This window comes from Vicugna pacos, unplaced genomic scaffold (assembly GCF_048564905.1).
Source record: "Vicugna pacos unplaced genomic scaffold, VicPac4 scaffold_20, whole genome shotgun sequence".
Classification (NCBI taxonomy): Eukaryota; Metazoa; Chordata; class Mammalia; order Artiodactyla; family Camelidae; genus Vicugna; species Vicugna pacos.
This window is the reverse complement of record NW_027328741.1, coordinates 75,211,425-75,235,465: the sequence shown is the minus strand read 5'-3', so window position 1 is coordinate 75,235,465 and position 24,041 is coordinate 75,211,425.

Genomic DNA, 24,041 nt, shown 5'->3' with positions numbered 1-24,041 from the left:
GTATTATGTATTCTATTGTCTAAATTCTGTTTTCTGCATTCAATATTCTAAATTCTATATTCATTATTACCTATTCTATATTCTAAATTCTGTGTTCTGCATTCCATATTCTAAATTCTGAATTCTATATTCTCTATTCTATATTCAATATTCTGTGTTCTACATTCGAAATTCTAAATTCTATATTCAGTATTCTGTATTCTATATTCTAAATTCTCTGTTCTGCTTTCCATTTCTAAATTCTGGGTTTTATATTCTCTTTTATATATTCTATATTTTGTGTTCTTCATTCTATATTCCACATTCTATATTCTGCATTCCGTATTCTATATTCTATATTCTGTGTTTTACATTCTATATTCTAAATTCTATATTAAGAATTGTGTATTCTATAATCTAAATTCTGTGTTCTGCATTCCATGTTCTAAATTCTGAGTTCTATATTCTCTACTCTATTCTATATTTTGTGTTTTTCATTCTATATTCTACATAGTATATTCTGCATTCCGTATTCTATATTCCATACTATGTGCTCTACATTCTGTATTCTAATTCTATATTCAGTATTCAGTATTCTATATTCTAAATTCTGTGTTCTGCATTATATGTTCTAAATTCAATATTCAGGATTCTGTATTCTATATTCTTAATTCTGTGTTATGCATTCCATGTTCTAAATTCTGAATTGTATTTCCTCTACGCTATATTCTATATTCTGTGTTCTACATTCTATATTCTAAATTCTGTATTCTGCATTCTATGTTCTAAATTCTATATTCATTATTCTGTGTTCTATATTCTAAATTCTGTGTTCTGCATTCCATATTCTAAATTCTGGGTTCTGTATTCTGTTTTCCATAGTCTATATTCTGTGTTCTACATTCTATATTCTGTATTCTATATTCTGCATCCCGAATTCTACATTGTATACTCTGTGTTCTACATTCTATATGCTAAATTCTATATTCAGTATTCATATTCTATTTTCTAAATACTGTGTTCTGCATTCCATGTGCTAAATTCTGTATTCTATAATCTGTATTCTATGTTCTGTGTTCTACATTCTATATTCTAAATTCTATATTCAGTATTCTGTATTGTAAGTTCTAAATTCTGTGTTCTGCATCACATGTTCTACATTCTGTGTTCTACATTGTCTATTGTATATTCTATATAATGTGTTCTTCATTCTATACTCTACATACTATATTTTGCATTCCGTAGTCTATATTATATATTCTTTGTTCTAAATTTTTAATTCTAAATTCTATATTCAGTATTCTATATTCTATATACTAAATTCGGTGTTCTGCATTCCATGTTCTATATTCTATATTCAGTATTCTGTATTCTATATTCTAAATTCTGTGTTCTGCATTATATGTTCTAAATTCTATATTCAGTATTCTGTATTCTATAGTCTATATTTTGTGTTCTGCATTCCATGTTATAAATTCTGGGTTCTGTAATCTGTTTTCCATATTCTATACTCTGTGTTCTACATTCTATATTCTGCATTCCGAATTCTTTATTATGTATTCTGTGTTTTACATTCTATATTCGAAATTCTATATTCAGTATTCTGTATTATATGGTCTAAATTCTGTGTTCTGCTTTCTATGTTCTAAATTCTATATTCATTTTTCTGTGTTCTATATTCAAAAATCTGTGTTCTGAATTCCATGTTCAAAATTCTGGATTCTGTATTCTGTTTTCCATATTCTATATTCTGTGTTCTACATTCTATATTCTGTATTCTATATTCTGCTTCCCGTATACTATATTCTATATGATGTGTCCTATATTCTATATTCTAAATTCTATTTTCAGTATTCTGTATTCTATTTTCTAAATTCTGTGTTCTACATTCCATGTTCGAAATTGTGGATTCTATATTCTCTATTATATATTCTGTGTTCTACATTCTATATTCTAAATTCTATATTCAGTATATTTTTTTCTCTATTCTAAATTCTATGTTCTGAATTCCATGATCTAAATTCTATATTCAGTATACTGTTTTCTGTATTCTATATTCTGTGTTCTGCATTCTATGTTCTAAATTGTATATTCTGTATTCTGTATTGTAAATTCAAAATTCTGTGTTCTGCAATCCAAGTTCTAATTTCTGTGTTCTGCATTCCATGTTCTAAATTCTGTGTTCTATATTCTCTATTGTATATTCTATATTCTGTGTTCTACATTCTATATTCAAAATTCTATATTCAGTATTCTGTATTCTATATTCTAAATTCTATTTTCTGCATTCCATGCTCTTAATTCTGGGTTCTATATTCTCTATTCTATATTCTATATTCTGTGTTACAGATTCTATATTCTAAATTATATATTCAGTATTCTGTATTCTATATTCTAAATTCTGTGTTCTGCATTGCATGTTCTATATTCTATATTTAGTATCCTGTATTCTATATTCTATATTCTGTGTTCTACATTCTATATTCTAAATTCTATATTCAGAATTCTGTATTCTATTTTCTATATTCTGTGTTCAGCGTTCCATGTTCTAAATTCTGTGTTCTATATCCTCTATTCTATATTCGAAATTGTGTGTTCTTCATTCTATACTCTACATACAATATTTTGCATTCCGTATTCTATATTCTAAATTCTGAGTTCTAAGTTCTAAATTCTAAAGTCTATATTCAGTATTCTATAGTCTATATAATAAATTCTGTGTTCTGCATTCTATATTCTAAATTCTATATTCAGTATTCTGCATTCTACTTTCCAGATTAAGTGTTCTGAATTTCATTTTCTAAATTCTGGATTCTATATTTTATATTCTGTGTTCTATATTCTATATTCTAAATTCTATATTCAGTATTATGTATTCTATTGTCTAAATTCTGTTTTCTGCATTCAATATTCTAAATTCTATATTCATTATTACCTATTCTATATTCTAAATTCTGTGTTCTGCATTCCATATTCTAAATTCTGAATTCTATATTCTCTATTCTATATTCAATATTCTGTGTTCTACATTCGAAATTCTAAATTCTATATTCAGTATTCTGTATTCTATATTCTAAATTCTCTGTTCTGCTTTCCATTTCTAAATTCTGGGTTTTATATTCTCTTTTATATATTCTATATTTTGTGTTTTCATTCTATATTCCACATTCTATATTCTGCATTCCGTATTCTATATTCTATATTCTGTGTTTTACATTCTATATTCTAAATTCTATATTAAGAATTGTGTATTCTATAATCTAAATTCTGTGTTCTGCATTCCATGTTCTAAATTCTGAGTTCTATATTCTCTACTCTATTCTATATTTTGTGTTTTTCATTCTATATTCTACATAGTATATTCTGCATTCCGTATTCTATATTCCATACTATGTGCTCTACATTCTGTATTCTAATTCTATATTCAGTATTCAGTATTCTATATTCTAAATTCTGTGTTCTGCATTATATGTTCTAAATTCAATATTCAGGATTCTGTATTCTATATTCTTAATTCTGTGTTATGCATTCCATGTTCTAAATTCTGAATTGTATTTCCTCTACGCTATATTCTATATTCTGTGTTCTACATTCTATATTCTAAATTCTGTATTCTGCATTCTATGTTCTAAATTCTATATTCATTATTCTGTGTTCTATATTCTAAATTCTGTGTTCTGCATTCCATATTCTAAATTCTGGGTTCTGTATTCTGTTTTCCATAGTCTATATTCTGTGTTCTACATTCTATATTCTGTATTCAATATTCTGCATCCCGAATTCTACATTGTATACTCTGTGTTCTACATTCTATATGCTAAATTCTATATTCAGTATTCATATTCTATTTTCTAAATTCTGTGTTCTGCATTCCATGTGCTAAATTCTGTATTCTATAATCTGTATTCTATGTTCTGTGTTCTACATTCTATATTCTAAATTCTATATTCAGTATTCTGTATTGTAAGTTCTAAATTCTGTGTTCTGCATTACATGTTCTACATTCTGTGTTCTACATTGTCTATTGTATATTCTATATAATGTGTTCTTCATTCTATACTCTACATACTATATTTTGCATTCCGTAGTCTATATTATATATTCTTTGTTCTAAATTTTTAATTCTAAATTCTATATTCAGTATTCTATATTCTATATACTAAATTCGGTGTTCTGCATTCCATGTTCTATATTCTATATTCAGTATTCTGTATTCTATATTCTAAATTCTGTGTTCTGCATTATATGTTCTAAATTCTATATTCAGTATTCTGTATTCTATAGTCTATATTTTGTGTTCTGCATTCCATGTTATAAATTCTGGGTTCTGTAATCTGTTTTCCATATTCTATACTCTGTGTTCTACATTCTATATTCTGCATTCCGAATTCTATATTATGTATTCTGTGTTTTACATTCTATATTCGAAATTCTATATTCAGTATTCTGTATTATATGGTCTAAATTCTGTGTTCTGCTTTCTATGTTCTAAATTCTATATTCATTTTTCTGTGTTCTATATTCAAAAATCTGTGTTCTGAATTCCATGTTCAAAATTCTGGATTCTGTATTCTGTTTTCCATATTCTATATTCTGTGTTCTACATTCTATATTCTGTATTCTATATTCTGCTTCCCGTATACTATATTCTATATGATGTGTCCTATATTCTATATTCTAAATTCTATTTTCAGTATTCTGTATTCTATTTTCTAAATTCTGTGTTCTACATTCCATGTTCTAAATTGTGGATTCTATATTCTCTATTATATATTCTGTGTTCTACATTCTATATTCTAAATTCTATATTCAGTATATTTTTTCTCTATTCTAAATTCTATGTTCTGAATTCCATGATCTAAATTCTATATTCAGTATACTGTTTTCTGTATTCTATATTCTGTGTTCTGCATTCTATGTTCTAAATTGTATATTCTGTATTCTGTATTGTAAATTCAAAATTCTGTGTTCTGCAATCCAAGTTCTAATTTCTGTGTTCTGCATTCCATGTTCTAAATTCTGTGTTCTATATTCTCTATTGTATATTCTATATTCTGTGTTCTACATTCTATATTCAAAATTCTATATTCAGTATTCTGTATTCTATATTCTAAATTCTATTTTCTGCATTCCATGCTCTTAATTCTGTGTTCTATATTCTCTATTCTATATTCTATATTCTGTGTTACAGATTCTATATTCTAAATTATATATTCACTATTCTGTATTCTATATTCTAAATTCTGTGTTCTGCATTGCATGTTCTATATTCTATATTTAGTATCCTGTATTCTATATTCTATATTCTGTGTTCTACATTCTATATTCTAAATTCTATATTCAGAATTCTGTATTCTATTTTCTATATTCTGTGTTCAGCATTCCATGTTCTAAATTCTGTGTTCTATATCCTCTATTCTATATTCGAAATTGTGTGTTCTTCATTCTATACTCTACATACAATATTTTGCATTCCGTATTCTATATTCTAAATTCTGAGTTCTAAGTTCTAAATTCTAAAGTCTATATTCAGTATTCTATAGTCTATATAATAAATTCTGTGTTCTGCATTCTATATTCTAAATTCTATATTCAGTATTCTGCATTCTACTTTCCAGATTAAGTGTTCTGAATTTCATTTTCTAAATTCTGGATTCTATATTTTATATTCTGTGTTCTATATTCTATATTCTAAATTCTATATTCAGTATTATGTATTCTATTGTCTAAATTCTGTTTTCTGCATTCAATATTCTAAATTCTATATTCATTATTACCTATTCTATATTCTAAATTCTGTGTTCTGCATTCCATATTCTAAATTCTGAATTCTATATTCTCTATTCTATATTCAATATTCTGTGTTCTACATTCGAAATTCTAAATTCTATATTCAGTATTCTGTATTCTATATTCTAAATTCTCTGTTCTGCTTTCCATTTCTAAATTCTGGGTTTTATATTCTCTTTTATATATTCTATATTTTGTGTTCTTCATTCTATATTCCACATTCTATATTCTGCATTCCGTATTCTATATTCTATATTCTGTGTTTTACATTCTATATTCTAAATTCTATATTAAGAATTGTGTATTCTATAATCTAAATTCTGTGTTCTGCATTCCATGTTCTAAATTCTGAGTTCTATATTCTCTACTCTATTCTATATTTTGTGTTTTTCATTCTATATTCTACATAGTATATTCTGCATTCCGTATTCTATATTCCATACTATGTGCTCTACATTCTGTATTCTAATTCTATATTCAGTATTCAGTATTCTATATTCTAAATTCTGTGTTCTGCATTATATGTTCTAAATTCAATATTCAGGATTCTGTATTCTATATTCTTAATTCTGTGTTATGCATTCCATGTTCTAAATTCTGAATTGTATTTCCTCTACGCTATATTCTATATTCTGTGTTCTACATTCTATATTCTAAATTCTGTATTCTGCATTCTATGTTCTAAATTCTATATTCATTATTCTGTGTTCTATATTCTAAATTCTGTGTTCTGCATTCCATATTCTAAATTCTGGGTTCTGTATTCTGTTTTCCATAGTCTATATTCTGTGTTCTACATTCTATATTCTGTATTCTATATTCTGCATCCCGAATTCTACATTGTATACTCTGTGTTCTACATTCTATATGCTAAATTCTATATTCAGTATTCATATTCTATTTTCTAAATACTGTGTTCTGCATTCCATGTGCTAAATTCTGTATTCTATAATCTGTATTCTATGTTCTGTGTTCTACATTCTATATTCTAAATTCTATATTCAGTATTCTGTATTGTAAGTTCTAAATTCTGTGTTCTGCATCACATGTTCTACATTCTGTGTTCTACATTGTCTATTGTATATTCTATATAATGTGTTCTTCATTCTATACTCTACATACTATATTTTGCATTCCGTAGTCTATATTATATATTCTTTGTTCTAAATTTTTAATTCTAAATTCTATATTCAGTATTCTATATTCTATATACTAAATTCGGTGTTCTGCATTCCATGTTCTATATTCTATATTCAGTATTCTGTATTCTATATTCTAAATTCTGTGTTCTGCATTATATGTTCTAAATTCTATATTCAGTATTCTGTATTCTATAGTCTATATTTTGTGTTCTGCATTCCATGTTATAAATTCTGGGTTCTGTAATCTGTTTTCCATATTCTATACTCTGTGTTCTACATTCTATATTCTGCATTCCGAATTCTTTATTATGTATTCTGTGTTTTACATTCTATATTCGAAATTCTATATTCAGTATTCTGTATTATATGGTCTAAATTCTGTGTTCTGCTTTCTATGTTCTAAATTCTATATTCATTTTTCTGTGTTCTATATTCAAAAATCTGTGTTCTGAATTCCATGTTCAAAATTCTGGATTCTGTATTCTGTTTTCCATATTCTATATTCTGTGTTCTACATTCTATATTCTGTATTCTATATTCTGCTTCCCGTATACTATATTCTATATGCTGTGTCCTATATTCTATATTCTAAATTCTATTTTCAGTATTCTGTATTCTATTTTCTAAATTCTGTGTTCTACATTCCATGTTCGAAATTGTGGATTCTATATTCTCTATTATATATTCTGTGTTCTACATTCTATATTCTAAATTCTATATTCAGTATATTTTTTTCTCTATTCTAAATTCTATGTTCTGAATTCCATGATCTAAATTCTATATTCAGTATACTGTTTTCTGTATTCTATATTCTGTGTTCTGCATTCTATGTTCTAAATTGTATATTCTGTATTCTGTATTGTAAATTCAAAATTCTGTGTTCTGCAATCCAAGTTCTAATTTCTGTGTTCTGCATTCCATGTTCTAAATTCTGTGTTCTATATTCTCTATTGTATATTCTATATTCTGTGTTCTACATTCTATATTCAAAATTCTATATTCAGTATTCTGTATTCTATATTCTAAATTCTATTTTCTGCATTCCATGCTCTTAATTCTGGGTTCTATATTCTCTATTCTATATTCTATATTCTGTGTTACAGATTCTATATTCTAAATTATATATTCAGTATTCTGTATTCTATATTCTAAATTCTGTGTTCTGCATTGCATGTTCTATATTCTATATTTAGTATCCTGTATTCTATATTCTATATTCTGTGTTCTACATTCTATATTCTAAATTCTATATTCAGAATTCTGTATTCTATTTTCTATATTCTGTGTTCAGCATTCCATGTTCTAAATTCTGTGTTCTATATCCTCTATTCTATATTCGAAATTGTGTGTTCTTCATTCTATACTCTACATACAATATTTTGCATTCCGTATTCTATATTCTAAATTCTGAGTTCTAAGTTCTAAATTCTAAAGTCTATATTCAGTATTCTATAGTCTATATAATAAATTCTGTGTTCTGCATTCTATATTCTAAATTCTATATTCAGTATTCTGCATTCTACTTTCCAGATTAAGTGTTCTGAATTTCATTTTCTAAATTCTGGATTCTATATTTTATATTCTGTGTTCTATATTCTATATTCTAAATTCTATATTCAGTATTATGTATTCTATTGTCTAAATTCTGTTTTCTGCATTCAATATTCTAAATTCTATATTCATTATTACCTATTCTATATTCTAAATTCTGTGTTCTGCATTCCATATTCTAAATTCTGAATTCTATATTCTCTATTCTATATTCAATATTCTGTGTTCTACATTCGAAATTCTAAATTCTATATTCAGTATTCTGTATTCTATATTCTAAATTCTCTGTTCTGCTTTCCATTTCTAAATTCTGGGTTTTATATTCTCTTTTATATATTCTATATTTTGTGTTCTTCATTCTATATTCCACATTCTATATTCTGCATTCCGTATTCTATATTCTATATTCTGTGTTTTACATTCTATATTCTAAATTCTATATTAAGAATTGTGTATTCTATAATCTAAATTCTGTGTTCTGCATTCCATGTTCTAAATTCTGAGTTCTATATTCTCTACTCTATTCTATATTTTGTGTTTTTCATTCTATATTCTACATAGTATATTCTGCATTCCGTATTCTATATTCCATACTATGTGCTCTACATTCTGTATTCTAATTCTATATTCAGTATTCAGTATTCTATATTCTAAATTCTGTGTTCTGCATTATATGTTCTAAATTCAATATTCAGGATTCTGTATTCTATATTCTTAATTCTGTGTTATGCATTCCATGTTCTAAATTCTGAATTGTATTTCCTCTACGCTATATTCTATATTCTGTGTTCTACATTCTATATTCTAAATTCTGTATTCTGCATTCTATGTTCTAAATTCTATATTCATTATTCTGTGTTCTATATTCTAAATTCTGTGTTCTGCATTCCATATTCTAAATTCTGGGTTCTGTATTCTGTTTTCCATAGTCTATATTCTGTGTTCTACATTCTATATTCTGTATTCTATATTCTGCATCCCGAATTCTACATTGTATACTCTGTGTTCTACATTCTATATGCTAAATTCTATATTCAGTATTCATATTCTATTTTCTAAATACTGTGTTCTGCATTCCATGTGCTAAATTCTGTATTCTATAATCTGTATTCTATGTTCTGTGTTCTACATTCTATATTCTAAATTCTATATTCAGTATTCTGTATTGTAAGTTCTAAATTCTGTGTTCTGCATCACATGTTCTACATTCTGTGTTCTACATTGTCTATTGTATATTCTATATAATGTGTTCTTCATTCTATACTCTACATACTATATTTTGCATTCCGTAGTCTATATTATATATTCTTTGTTCTAAATTTTTAATTCTAAATTCTATATTCAGTATTCTATATTCTATATACTAAATTCGGTGTTCTGCATTCCATGTTCTATATTCTATATTCAGTATTCTGTATTCTATATTCTAAATTCTGTGTTCTGCATTATATGTTCTAAATTCTATATTCAGTATTCTGTATTCTATAGTCTATATTTTGTGTTCTGCATTCCATGTTATAAATTCTGGGTTCTGTAATCTGTTTTCCATATTCTATACTCTGTGTTCTACATTCTATATTCTGCATTCCGAATTCTTTATTATGTATTCTGTGTTTTACATTCTATATTCGAAATTCTATATTCAGTATTCTGTATTATATGGTCTAAATTCTGTGTTCTGCTTTCTATGTTCTAAATTCTATATTCATTTTTCTGTGTTCTATATTCAAAAATCTGTGTTCTGAATTCCATGTTCAAAATTCTGGATTCTGTATTCTGTTTTCCATATTCTATATTCTGTGTTCTACATTCTATATTCTGTATTCTATATTCTGCTTCCCGTATACTATATTCTATATGATGTGTCCTATATTCTATATTCTAAATTCTATTTTCAGTATTCTGTATTCTATTTTCTAAATTCTGTGTTCTACATTCCATGTTCGAAATTGTGGATTCTATATTCTCTATTATATATTCTGTGTTCTACATTCTATATTCTAAATTCTATATTCAGTATATTTTTTTCTCTATTCTAAATTCTATGTTCTGAATTCCATGATCTAAATTCTATATTCAGTATACTGTTTTCTGTATTCTATATTCTGTGTTCTGCATTCTATGTTCTAAATTGTATATTCTGTATTCTGTATTGTAAATTCAAAATTCTGTGTTCTGCAATCCAAGTTCTAATTTCTGTGTTCTGCATTCCATGTTCTAAATTCTGTGTTCTATATTCTCTATTGTATATTCTATATTCTGTGTTCTACATTCTATATTCAAAATTCTATATTCAGTATTCTGTATTCTATATTCTAAATTCTATTTTCTGCATTCCATGCTCTTAATTCTGGGTTCTATATTCTCTATTCTATATTCTATATTCTGTGTTACAGATTCTATATTCTAAATTATATATTCAGTATTCTGTATTCTATATTCTAAATTCTGTGTTCTGCATTGCATGTTCTATATTCTATATTTAGTATCCTGTATTCTATATTCTATATTCTGTGTTCTACATTCTATATTCTAAATTCTATATTCAGAATTCTGTATTCTATTTTCTATATTCTGTGTTCAGCGTTCCATGTTCTAAATTCTGTGTTCTATATCCTCTATTCTATATTCGAAATTGTGTGTTCTTCATTCTATACTCTACATACAATATTTTGCATTCCGTATTCTATATTCTAAATTCTGAGTTCTAAGTTCTAAATTCTAAAGTCTATATTCAGTATTCTATAGTCTATATAATAAATTCTGTGTTCTGCATTCTATATTCTAAATTCTATATTCAGTATTCTGCATTCTACTTTCCAGATTAAGTGTTCTGAATTTCATTTTCTAAATTCTGGATTCTATATTTTATATTCTGTGTTCTATATTCTATATTCTAAATTCTATATTCAGTATTATGTATTCTATTGTCTAAATTCTGTTTTCTGCATTCAATATTCTAAATTCTATATTCATTATTACCTATTCTATATTCTAAATTCTGTGTTCTGCATTCCATTTTCTAAATACTGAATTCTATATTCTCTATTCTATATTCAATATTCTGTGTTCTACATTCGAAATTCTAAATTCTATATTCAGTATTCTGTATTCTATATTCTAAATTCTCTGTTCTGCTTTCCATTTCTAAATTCTGGGTTTTATATTCTCTTTTATATATTCTATATTTTGTGTTCTTCATTCTATATTCCACATTCTATATTCTGCATTCCGTATTCTATATTCTATATTCTGTGTTTTACATTCTATATTCTAAATTCTATATTAAGAATTGTGTATTCTATAATCTAAATTCTGTGTTCTGCATTCCATGTTCTAAATTCTGAGTTCTATATTCTCTACTCTATTCTATATTTTGTGTTTTTCATTCTATATTCTACATAGTATATTCTGCATTCCGTATTCTATATTCCATACTATGTGCTCTACATTCTGTATTCTAATTCTATATTCAGTATTCAGTATTCTATATTCTAAATTCTGTGTTCTGCATTATATGTTCTAAATTCAATATTCAGGATTCTGTATTCTATATTCTTAATTCTGTGTTATGCATTCCATGTTCTAAATTCTGAATTGTATTTCCTCTACGCTATATTCTATATTCTGTGTTCTACATTCTATATTCTAAATTCTGTATTCTGCATTCTATGTTCTAAATTCTATATTCATTATTCTGTGTTCTATATTCTAAATTCTGTGTTCTGCATTCCATATTCTAAATTCTGGGTTCTGTATTCTGTTTTCCATAGTCTATATTCTGTGTTCTACATTCTATATTCTGTATTCAATATTCTGCATCCCGAATTCTACATTGTATACTCTGTGTTCTACATTCTATATGCTAAATTCTATATTCAGTATTCATATTCTATTTTCTAAATTCTGTGTTCTGCATTCCATGTGCTAAATTCTGTATTCTATAATCTGTATTCTATGTTCTGTGTTCTACATTCTATATTCTAAATTCTATATTCAGTATTCTGTATTGTAAGTTCTAAATTCTGTGTTCTGCATTACATGTTCTACATTCTGTGTTCTACATTGTCTATTGTATATTCTATATAATGTGTTCTTCATTCTATACTCTACATACTATATTTTGCATTCCGTAGTCTATATTATATATTCTTTGTTCTAAATTTTTAATTCTAAATTCTATATTCAGTATTCTATATTCTATATACTAAATTCGGTGTTCTGCATTCCATGTTCTATATTCTATATTCAGTATTCTGTATTCTATATTCTAAATTCTGTGTTCTGCATTATATGTTCTAAATTCTATATTCAGTATTCTGTATTCTATAGTCTATATTTTGTGTTCTGCATTCCATGTTATAAATTCTGGGTTCTGTAATCTGTTTTCCATATTCTATACTCTGTGTTCTACATTCTATATTCTGCATTCCGAATTCTATATTATGTATTCTGTGTTTTACATTCTATATTCGAAATTCTATATTCAGTATTCTGTATTATATTGTCTAAATTCTGTGTTCTGCTTTCTATGTTCTAAATTCTATATTCATTTTTCTGTGTTCTATATTCAAAACTCTGTGTTCTGAATTCCATGTTCAAAATTCTGGATTCTGTATTCTGTTTTCCATATTCTATATTCTGTGTTCTACATTCTATATTCTGTATTCTATATTCTGCTTCCCGTATACTATATTCTATATGATGTGTCCTATATTCTATATTCTAAATTCTATTTTCAGTATTCTGTATTCTATTTTCTAAATTCTGTGTTCTACATTCCATGTTCTAAATTGTGGATTCTATATTCTCTATTATATATTCTGTGTTCTACATTCTATATTCTAAATTCTATATTCAGTATATTTTTTCTCTATTCTAAATTCTATGTTCTGAATTCCATGATCTAAATTCTATATTCAGTATACTGTTTTCTGTATTCTATATTCTGTGTTCTGCATTCTATGTTCTAAATTGTATATTCTGTATTCTGTATTGTAAATTCAAAATTCTGTGTTCTGCAATCCAAGTTCTAATTTCTGTGTTCTGCATTCCATGTTCTAAATTCTGTGTTCTATATTCTCTATTGTATATTCTATATTCTGTGTTCTACATTCTATATTCAAAATTCTATATTCAGTATTCTGTATTCTATATTCTAAATTCTATTTTCTGCATTCCATGCTCTTAATTCTGTGTTCTATATTCTCTATTCTATATTCTATATTCTGTGTTACAGATTCTATATTCTAAATTATATATTCACTATTCTGTATTCTATATTCTAAATTCTGTGTTCTGCATTGCATGTTCTATATTCTATATTTAGTATCCTGTATTCTATATTCTATATTCTGTGTTCTACATTCTATATTCTAAATTCTATATTCAGAATTCTGTATTCTATTTTCTATATTCTGTGTTCAGCATTCCATGTTCTAAATTCTGTGTTCTATATCCTCTATTCTATATTCGAAATTGTGTGTTCTTCATTCTATACTCTACATACAATATTTTGCATTCCGTATTCTATATTCTAAATTCTGAGTTCTAAGTTCTAAATTCTAAAGTCTATATTCAGTATTCTATAGTCTATATAATAAATTCTGTGTTCTGCATTCTATATTCTAAATTCTATATTCAGTATTCTGCATTCTACTTTCCAGATTAAGTGTTCTGAATTTCATTTTCTAAATTCTGGATTCTATATTTTATATTCTGTGTTCTATATTCTATATTCTAAATTCTATATTCAGTATTATGTATTCTATTGTCTAAATTCTGTTTTCTGCATTCAATATTCTAAATTCTATATTCATTATTACCTATTCTATATTCTAAATTCTGTGTTCTGCATTCCATATTCTAAATTCTGAATTCTATATTCTCTATTCTATATTCAATATTCTGTGTTCTACATTCGAAATTCTAAATTCTATATTCAGTATTCTGTATTCTATATTCTAAATTCTCTGTTCTGCTTTCCATTTCTAAATTCTGGGTTTTATATTCTCTTTTATATATTCTATATTTTGTGTTCTTCATTCTATATTCCACATTCTATATTCTGCATTCCGTATTCTATATTCTATATTCTGTGTTTTACATTCTATATTCTAAATTCTATATTAAGAATTGTGTATTCTATAATCTAAATTCTGTGTTCTGCATTCCATGTTCTAAATTCTGAGTTCTATATTCTCTACTCTATTCTATATTTTGTGTTTTTCATTCTATATTCTACATAGTATATTCTGCATTCCGTATTCTATATTCCATACTATGTGCTCTACATTCTGTATTCTAATTCTATATTCAGTATTCAGTATTCTATATTCTAAATTCTGTGTTCTGCATTATATGTTCTAAATTCAATATTCAGGATTCTGTATTCTATATTCTTAATTCTGTGTTATGCATTCCATGTTCTAAATTCTGAATTGTATTTCCTCTACGCTATATTCTATATTCTGTGTTCTACATTCTATATTCTAAATTCTGTATTCTGCATTCTATGTTCTAAATTCTATATTCATTATTCTGTGTTCTATATTCTAAATTCTGTGTTCTGCATTCCATATTCTAAATTCTGGGTTCTGTATTCTGTTTTCCATAGTCTATATTCTGTGTTCTACATTCTATATTCTGTATTCTATATTCTGCATCCCGAATTCTACATTGTATACTCTGTGTTCTACATTCTATATGCTAAATTCTATATTCAGTATTCATATTCTATTTTCTAAATACTGTGTTCTGCATTCCATGTGCTAAATTCTGTATTCTATAATCTGTATTCTATGTTCTGTGTTCTACATTCTATATTCTAAATTCTATATTCAGTATTCTGTATTGTAAGTTCTAAATTCTGTGTTCTGCATCACATGTTCTACATTCTGTGTTCTACATTGTCTATTGTATATTCTATATAATGTGTTCTTCATTCTATACTCTACATACTATATTTTGCATTCCGTAGTCTATATTATATATTCTTTGTTCTAAATTTTTAATTCTAAATTCTATATTCAGTATTCTATATTCTATATACTAAATTCGGTGTTCTGCATTCCATGTTCTATATTCTATATTCAGTATTCTGTATTCTATATTCTAAATTCTGTGTTCTGCATTATATGTTCTAAATTCTATATTCAGTATTCTGTATTCTATAGTCTATATTTTGTGTTCTGCATTCCATGTTATAAATTCTGGGTTCTGTAATCTGTTTTCCATATTCTATACTCTGTGTTCTACATTCTATATTCTGCATTCCGAATTCTTTATTATGTATTCTGTGTTTTACATTCTATATTCGAAATTCTATATTCAGTATTCTGTATTATATGGTCTAAATTCTGTGTTCTGCTTTCTATGTTCTAAATTCTATATTCATTTTTCTGTGTTCTATATTCAAAAATCTGTGTTCTGAATTCCATGTTCAAAATTCTGGATTCTGTATTCTGTTTTCCATATTCTATATTCTGTGTTCTACATTCTATATTCTGTATTCTATATTCTGCTTCCCGTATACTATATTCTATATGATGTGTCCTATATTCTATATTCTAAATTCTATTTTCAGTATTCTGTATTCTATTTTCTAAATTCTGTGTTCTACATTCCATGTTCGAAATTGTGGATTCTATATTCTCTATTATATATTCTGTGTTCTACATTCTATATTCTAAATTCTATATTCAGTATATTTTTTTCTCTATTCTAAATTCTATGTTCTGAATTCCATGATCTAAATTCTATATTCAGTATACTGTTTTCTGTATTCTATATTCTGTGTTCTGCATTCTATGTTCTAAATTGTATATTCTGTATTCTGTATTGTAAATTCAAAATTCTGTGTTCTGCAATCCAAGTTCTAATTTCTGTGTTCTGCATTCCATGTTCTAAATTCTGTGTTCTATATTCTCTATTGTATATTCTATATTCTGTGTTCTACATTCTATATTCAAAATTCTATATTCAGTATTCTGTATTCTATATTCTAAATTCTATTTTCTGCATTCCATGCTCTTAATTCTGGGTTCTATATTCTCTATTCTATATTCTATATTCTGTGTTACAGATTCTATATTCTAAATTATATATTCAGTATTCTGTATTCTATATTCTAAATTCTGTGTTCTGCATTGCATGTTCTATATTCTATATTTAGTATCCTGTATTCTATATTCTATATTCTGTGTTCTACATTCTATATTCTAAATTCTATATTCAGAATTCTGTATTCTATTTTCTATATTCTGTGTTCAGCGTTCCATGTTCTAAATTCTGTGTTCTATATCCTCTATTCTATATTCGAAATTGTGTGTTCTTCATTCTATACTCTACATACAATATTTTGCATTCCGTATTCTATATTCTAAATTCTGAGTTCTAAGTTCTAAATTCTAAAGTCTATATTCAGTATTCTATAGTCTATATAATAAATTCTGTGTTCTGCATTCTATATTCTAAATTCTATATTCAGTATTCTGCATTCTACTTTACAGATTAAGTGTTCTGAATTTCATTTTCTAAATTCTGGATTCTATATTTTATATTCTGTGTTCTATATTCTATATTCTAAATTCTATATTCAGTATTATGTATTCTATTGTCTAAATTCTGTTTTCTGCATTCAATATTCTAAATTCTATATTCATTATTACCTATTCTATATTCTAAATTCTGTGTTCTGCATTCCATTTTCTAAATACTGAATTCTATATTCTCTATTCTATATTCAATATTCTGTGTTCTACATTCGAAATTCTAAATTCTATATTCAGTATTCTGTATTCTATATTCTAAATTCTCTGTTCTGCTTTCCATTTCTAAATTCTGGGTTTTATATTCTCTTTTATATATTCTATATTTTGTGTTCTTCATTCTATATTCCACATTCTATATTCTGCATTCCGTATTCTATATTCTATATTCTGTGTTTTACATTCTATATTCTAAATTCTATATTAAGAATTGTGTATTCTATAATCTAAATTCTGTGTTCTGCATTCCATGTTCTAAATTCTGAGTTCTATATTCTCTACTCTATTCTATATTTTGTGTTTTTCATTCTATATTCTACATAGTATATTCTGCATTCCGTATTCTATATTCCATACTATGTGCTCTACATTCTGTATTCTAATTCTATATTCAGTATTCAGTATTCTATATTCTAAATTCTGTGTTCTGCATTATATGTTCTAAATTCAATATTCAGGATTCTGTATTCTATATTCTTAATTCTGTGTTATGCATTCCATGTTCTAAATTCTGAATTGTATTTCCTCTACGCTATATTCTATATTCTGTGTTCTACATTCTATATTCTAAATTCTGTATTCTGCATTCTATGTTCTAAATTCTATATTCATTATTCTGTGTTCTATATTCTAAATTCTGTGTTCTGCATTCCATATTCTAAATTCTGGGTTCTGTATTCTGTTTTCCATAGTCTATATTCTGTGTTCTACATTCTATATTCTGTATTCTATATTCTGCATCCCGAATTCTACATTGTATACTCTGTGTTCTACATTCTATATGCTAAATTCTATATTCAGTATTCATATTCTATTTTCTAAATTCTGTGTTCTGCATTCCATGTGCTAAATTCTGTGTTCTATAATCTGTATTCTATGTTCTGTGTTCTACATTCTATATTCTAAATTCTATATTCAGTATTCTGTATTGTAAGTTCTAAATTCTGTGTTCTGCATTACATGTTCTACATTCTGTGTTCTACATTGTCTATTGTATATTCTATATAATGTGTTCTTCATTCTATGCTCTACATACTATATTTTGCATTCCGTAGTCTATATTATATATTCTTTGTTCTAAATTTTTAATTCTAAATTCTATATTCAGTATTCTATATTCTATATACTAAATTTGGTGTTCTGCATTCCATGTTCTATATTCTATATTCAGTATTCTGTATTCTATATTCTAAATTCTGTGTTCTGCATTATATGTTCTAAATTCTATATTCAGTATTCTGTATTCTATAGTCTATATTTTGTGTTCTGCATTCCATGTTATAAATTCTGGGTTCTGTAATCTGTTTTCCATATTCTATACTCTGTGTTCTACATTCTATATTCTGCATTCCGAATTCTATATTATGTATTCTGTGTTTTACATTCTATATTCGAAATTCTATATTCAGTATTCTGTATTATATGGTCTAAATTCTGTGTTCTGCTTTCTATGTTCTAAATTCTATATTCATTTTTCTGTGTTCTATATTCAAAAATCTGTGTTCTGAATTCCATGTTCAAAATTCTGGATTCTGTATTCTGTTTTCCATATTCTATATTCTGTGTTCTACATTCTATATTCTGTATTCTATATTCTGCTTCCCGTATACTATATTCTATATGATGTGTCCTATATTCTATATTCTAAATTCTATTTTCAGTATTCTGTATTCTATTTTCTAAATTCTGTGTTCTACATTCCATGTTCTAAATTGTGGATTCTATATTCTCTATTATATATTCTGTGTTCTACATTCTATATTCTAAATTCTATATTCAGTATATTTTTTTCTCTATTCTAAATTCTATGTTCTGAATTCCATGATCTAAATTCTATATTCAGTATACTGTTTTCTGTATTCTATATTCTGTGTTCTGCATTCTATGTTCTAAATTGTATATTCTGTATTCTGTATTGTAAATTCAAAATTCTGTGTTCTGCAATCCAAGTTCTAATTTCTGTGTTCTGCATTCCATGTTCTAAATTCTGTGTTCTATATTCTCTATTGTATATTCTATATTCTGTGTTCTACATTCTATATTCAAAATTCTATATTCAGTATTCTGTATTCTATATTCTAAATTCTATTTTCTGCATTCCATGCTCTTAATTCTGGGTTCTATATTCTCTATTCTATATTCTATATTCTGTGTTACAGATTCTATATTCTAAATTATATATTCAGTATTCTGTATTCTATATTCTAAATTCTGTGTTCTGCATTGCATGTTCTATATTCTATATTTAGTATCCTGTATTCTATATTCTATATTCTGTGTTCTACATTCTATATTCTAAATTCTATATTCAGAATTCTGTATTCTATTTTCTATATTCTGTGTTCAGCGTTCCATGTTCTAAATTCTGTGTTCTATATCCTCTATTCTATATTCGAAATTGTGTGTTCTTCATTCTATACTCTACATACAATATTTTGCATTCCGTATTCTATATTCTAAATTCTGAGTTCTAAGTTCTAAATTCTAAAGTCTATATTCAGTATTCTATAGTCTATATAATAAATTCTGTGTTCTGCATTCTATATTCTAAATTCTATATTCAGTATTCTGCATTCTACTTTCCAGATTAAGTGTTCTGAATTTCATTTTCTAAATTCTGGATTCTATATTTTATATTCTGTGTTCTATATTCTATATTCTAAATTCTATATTCAGTATTATGTATTCTATTGTCTAAATTCTGTTTTCTGCATTCAATATTCTAAATTCTATATTCATTATTACCTATTCTATATTCTAAATTCTGTGTTCTGCATTCCATATTCTAAATTCTGAATTCTATATTCTCTATTCTATATTCAATATTCTGTGTTCTACATTCGAAATTCTAAATTCTATATTCAGTATTCTGTATTCTATATTCTAAATTCTCTGTTCTGCTTTCCATTTCTAAATTCTGGGTTTTATATTCTCTTTTATATATTCTATATTTTGTGTTCTTCATTCTATATTCCACATTCTATATTCTGCATTCCGTATTCTATATTCTATATTCTGTGTTTTACATTCTATATTCTAAATTCTATATTAAGAATTGTGTATTCTATAATCTAAATTCTGTGTTCTGCATTCCATGTTCTAAATTCTGAGTTCTATATTCTCTACTCTATTCTATATTTTGTGTATTTCATTCTATATTCTACATAGTATATTCTGCATTCCGTATTCTATATTCCATACTATGTGCTCTACATTCTGTATTCTAATTCTATATTCAGTATTCAGTATTCTATATTCTAAATTCTGTGTTCTGCATTATATGTTCTAAATTCAATATTCAGGATTCTGTATTCTATATTCTTAATTCTGTGTTATGCATTCCATGTTCTAAATTCTGAATTGTATTTCCTCTACGCTATATTCTATATTCTGTGTTCTACATTCTATATTCTAAATTCTGTATTCTGCATTCTATGTTCTAAATTCTATATTCATTATTCTGTGTTCTATATTCTAAATTCTGTGTTCTGCATTCCATATTCTAAATTCTGGGTTCTGTATTCTGTTTTCCATAGTCTATATTCTGTGTTCTACATTCTATATTCTGTATTCTATATTCTGCATCCCGAATTCTACATTGTATACTCTGTGTTCTACATTCTATATGCTAAATTCTATATTCAGTATTCATATTCTATTTTCTAAATTCTGTGTTCTGCATTCCATGTGCTAAATTCTGTATTCTATAATCTGTATTCTATGTTCTGTGTTCTACATTCTATATTCTAAATTCTATATTCAGTATTCTGTATTGTAAGTTCTAAATTCTGTGTTCTGCATTACATGTTCTACATTCTGTGTTCTACATTTTCTATTGTATATTCTATATAATGTGTTCTTCATTCTATACTCTACATACTATATTTTGCATTCCGTAGTCTATATTATATATTCTTTGTTCTAAATTTTTAATTCTAAATTCTATATTCAGTATTCTATATTCTATATACTAAATTCGGTGTTCTGCATTCCATGTTCTATATTCTATATTCAGTATTCTGTATTCTATATTCTAAATTCTGTGTTCTGCATTATATGTTCTAAATTCTATATTCAGTATTCTGTATTCTATTGTCTATATTTTGTGTTCTGCATTCCATGTTATAAATTCTGGGTTCTGTAATCTGTTTTCCATATTCTATACTCTGTGTTCTACATTCTATATTCTGCATTCCGAATTCTATATTATGTATTCTGTGTTTTACATTCTATATTCGAAATTCTATATTCAGTATTCTGTATTATATGGTCTAAATTCTGTGTTCTGCTTTCTATGTTCTAAATTCTATATTCATTTTTCTGTGTTCTATATTCAAAAATCTGTGTTCTGAATTCCATGTTCAAAATTCTGGATTCTGTATTCTGTTTTCCATATTCTATATTCTGTGTTCTACATTCTATATTCTGTATTCTATATTCTGCTTCCCGTATACTATATTCTATATGATGTGTCCTATATTCTATATTCTAAATTCTATTTTCAGTATTCTGTATTCTATTTTCTAAATTCTGTGTTCTACATTCCATGTTCTAAATTGTGGATTCTATATTCTCTATTATATATTCTGTGTTCTACATTCTATATTCTAAATTCTATATTCAGTATATTTTTTTCTCTATTCTAAATTCTATGTTCTGAATTCCATGATCTAAATTCTATATTCAGTATACTGTTTTCTGTATTCTATATTCTGTGTTCTGCATTCTATGTTCTAAATTGTATATTCTGTATTCTGTATTGTAAATTCAAAATTCTGTGTTCTGCAATCCAAGTTCTAATTTCTGTGTTCTGCATTCCATGTTCTAAATTCTGTGTTCTATATTCTCTATTGTATATTCTATATTCTGTGTTCTACATTCTATATTCAAAATTCTATATTCAGTATTCTGTATTCTATATTCTAAATTCTATTTTCTGCATTCCATGCTCTTAATTCTGTGTTCTATATTCTCTATTCTATATTCTATATTCTGTGTTACAGATTCTATATTCTAAATTATATATTCACTATTCTGTATTCTATACTCTAAATTCTGTGTTCTGCATTGCATGTTCTATATTCTATATTTAGTATCCTGTATTCTATATTCTATATTCTGTGTTCTACATTCTATATTCTAAATTCTATATTCAGAATTCTGTATTCTATTTTCTATATTCTGTGTTCAGCATTCCATGTTCTAAATTCTGTGTTCTATATCCTCTATTCTATATTCGAAATTGTGTGTTCTTCATTCTATACTCTACATACAATATTTTGCATTCCGTATTCTATATTCTAAATTCTGAGTTCTAAGTTCTAAATTCTAAAGTCTATATTCAGTATTCTATAGTCTATATAATAAATTCTGTGTTCTGCATTCTATATTCTAAATTCTATATTCAGTATTCTGCATTCTACTTTCCAGATTAAGTGTTCTGAATTTCATTTTCTAAATTCTGGATTCTATATTTTATATTCTGTGTTCTATATTCTATATTCTAAATTCTATATTCAGTATTATGTATTCTATTGTCTAAATTCTGTTTTCTGCATTCAATATTCTAAATTCTATATTCATTATTACCTATTCTATATTCTAAATTCTGTGTTCTGCATTCCATATTCTAAATTCTGAATTCTATATTCTCTATTCTATATTCAATATTCTGTGTTCTACATTCGAAATTCTAAATTCTATATTCAGTATTCTGTATTCTATATTCTAAATTCTCTGTTCTGCTTTCCATTTCTAAATTCTGGGTTTTATATTCTCTTTTATATATTCTATATTTTGTGTTCTTCATTCTATATTCCACATTCTATATTCTGCATTCCGTATTCTATATTCTATATTCTGTGTTTTACATTCTATATTCTAAATTCTATATTAAGAATTGTGTATTCTAGAATCTAAATTCTGTGTTCTGCATTCCATGTTCTAAATTCTGAGTTCTATATTCTCTACTCTATTCTATATTTTGTGTTTTTCATTCTATATTCTACATAGTATATTCTGCATTCCGTATTCTATATTCCATACTATGTGCTCTACATTCTGTATTCTAATTCTATATTCAGTATTCAGTATTCTATATTCTAAATTCTGTGTTCTGCATTATATGTTCTAAATTCAATATTCAGGATTCTATATTCTATATTCTTAATTCTGTGTTATGCATTCCATGTTCTAAATTCTGAATTGTATTTCCTCTATGCTATATTCTCTATTCTGTGTTCTACATTCTATATTCTAAATTCTGTATTCTGCATTCTATGTTCTAAATTCTATATTCATTATTCTGTGTTCTATATTCTAAATTCTGTGTTCTGCATTCCATATTCAAAGTTCTGGGTTCTGTATTCTGTTTTCCATAGTCTATATTCTGTGTTCTACATTCTATATTCTGTATTCTATATTCTGCATCCCGAATTCTACATTGTATACTCTGTGTTCTACATTCTATATGCTAAATTCTATATTCAGTATTCATATTCTATTTTCTAAATTCTGTGTTCTGCATTCCATGTGCTAAATTCTGTATTCTATAATCTGTATTCTATGTTCTGTGTTCTACATTCTATATTCTAAATTCTATATTCAGTATTCTGTATTGTAAGTTCTAAATTCTGTGTTCTGCATTACATGTTCTACATTCTGTGTTCTACATTGTCTATTGTATATTCTATATAATGTGTTCTTCATTCTATACTCTACATACTATATTTTGCATTCCGTAGTCTATATTATATATTCTTTGTTCTAAATTTTTAATTCTAAATTCTATATTCAGTATTCTATATTCTAT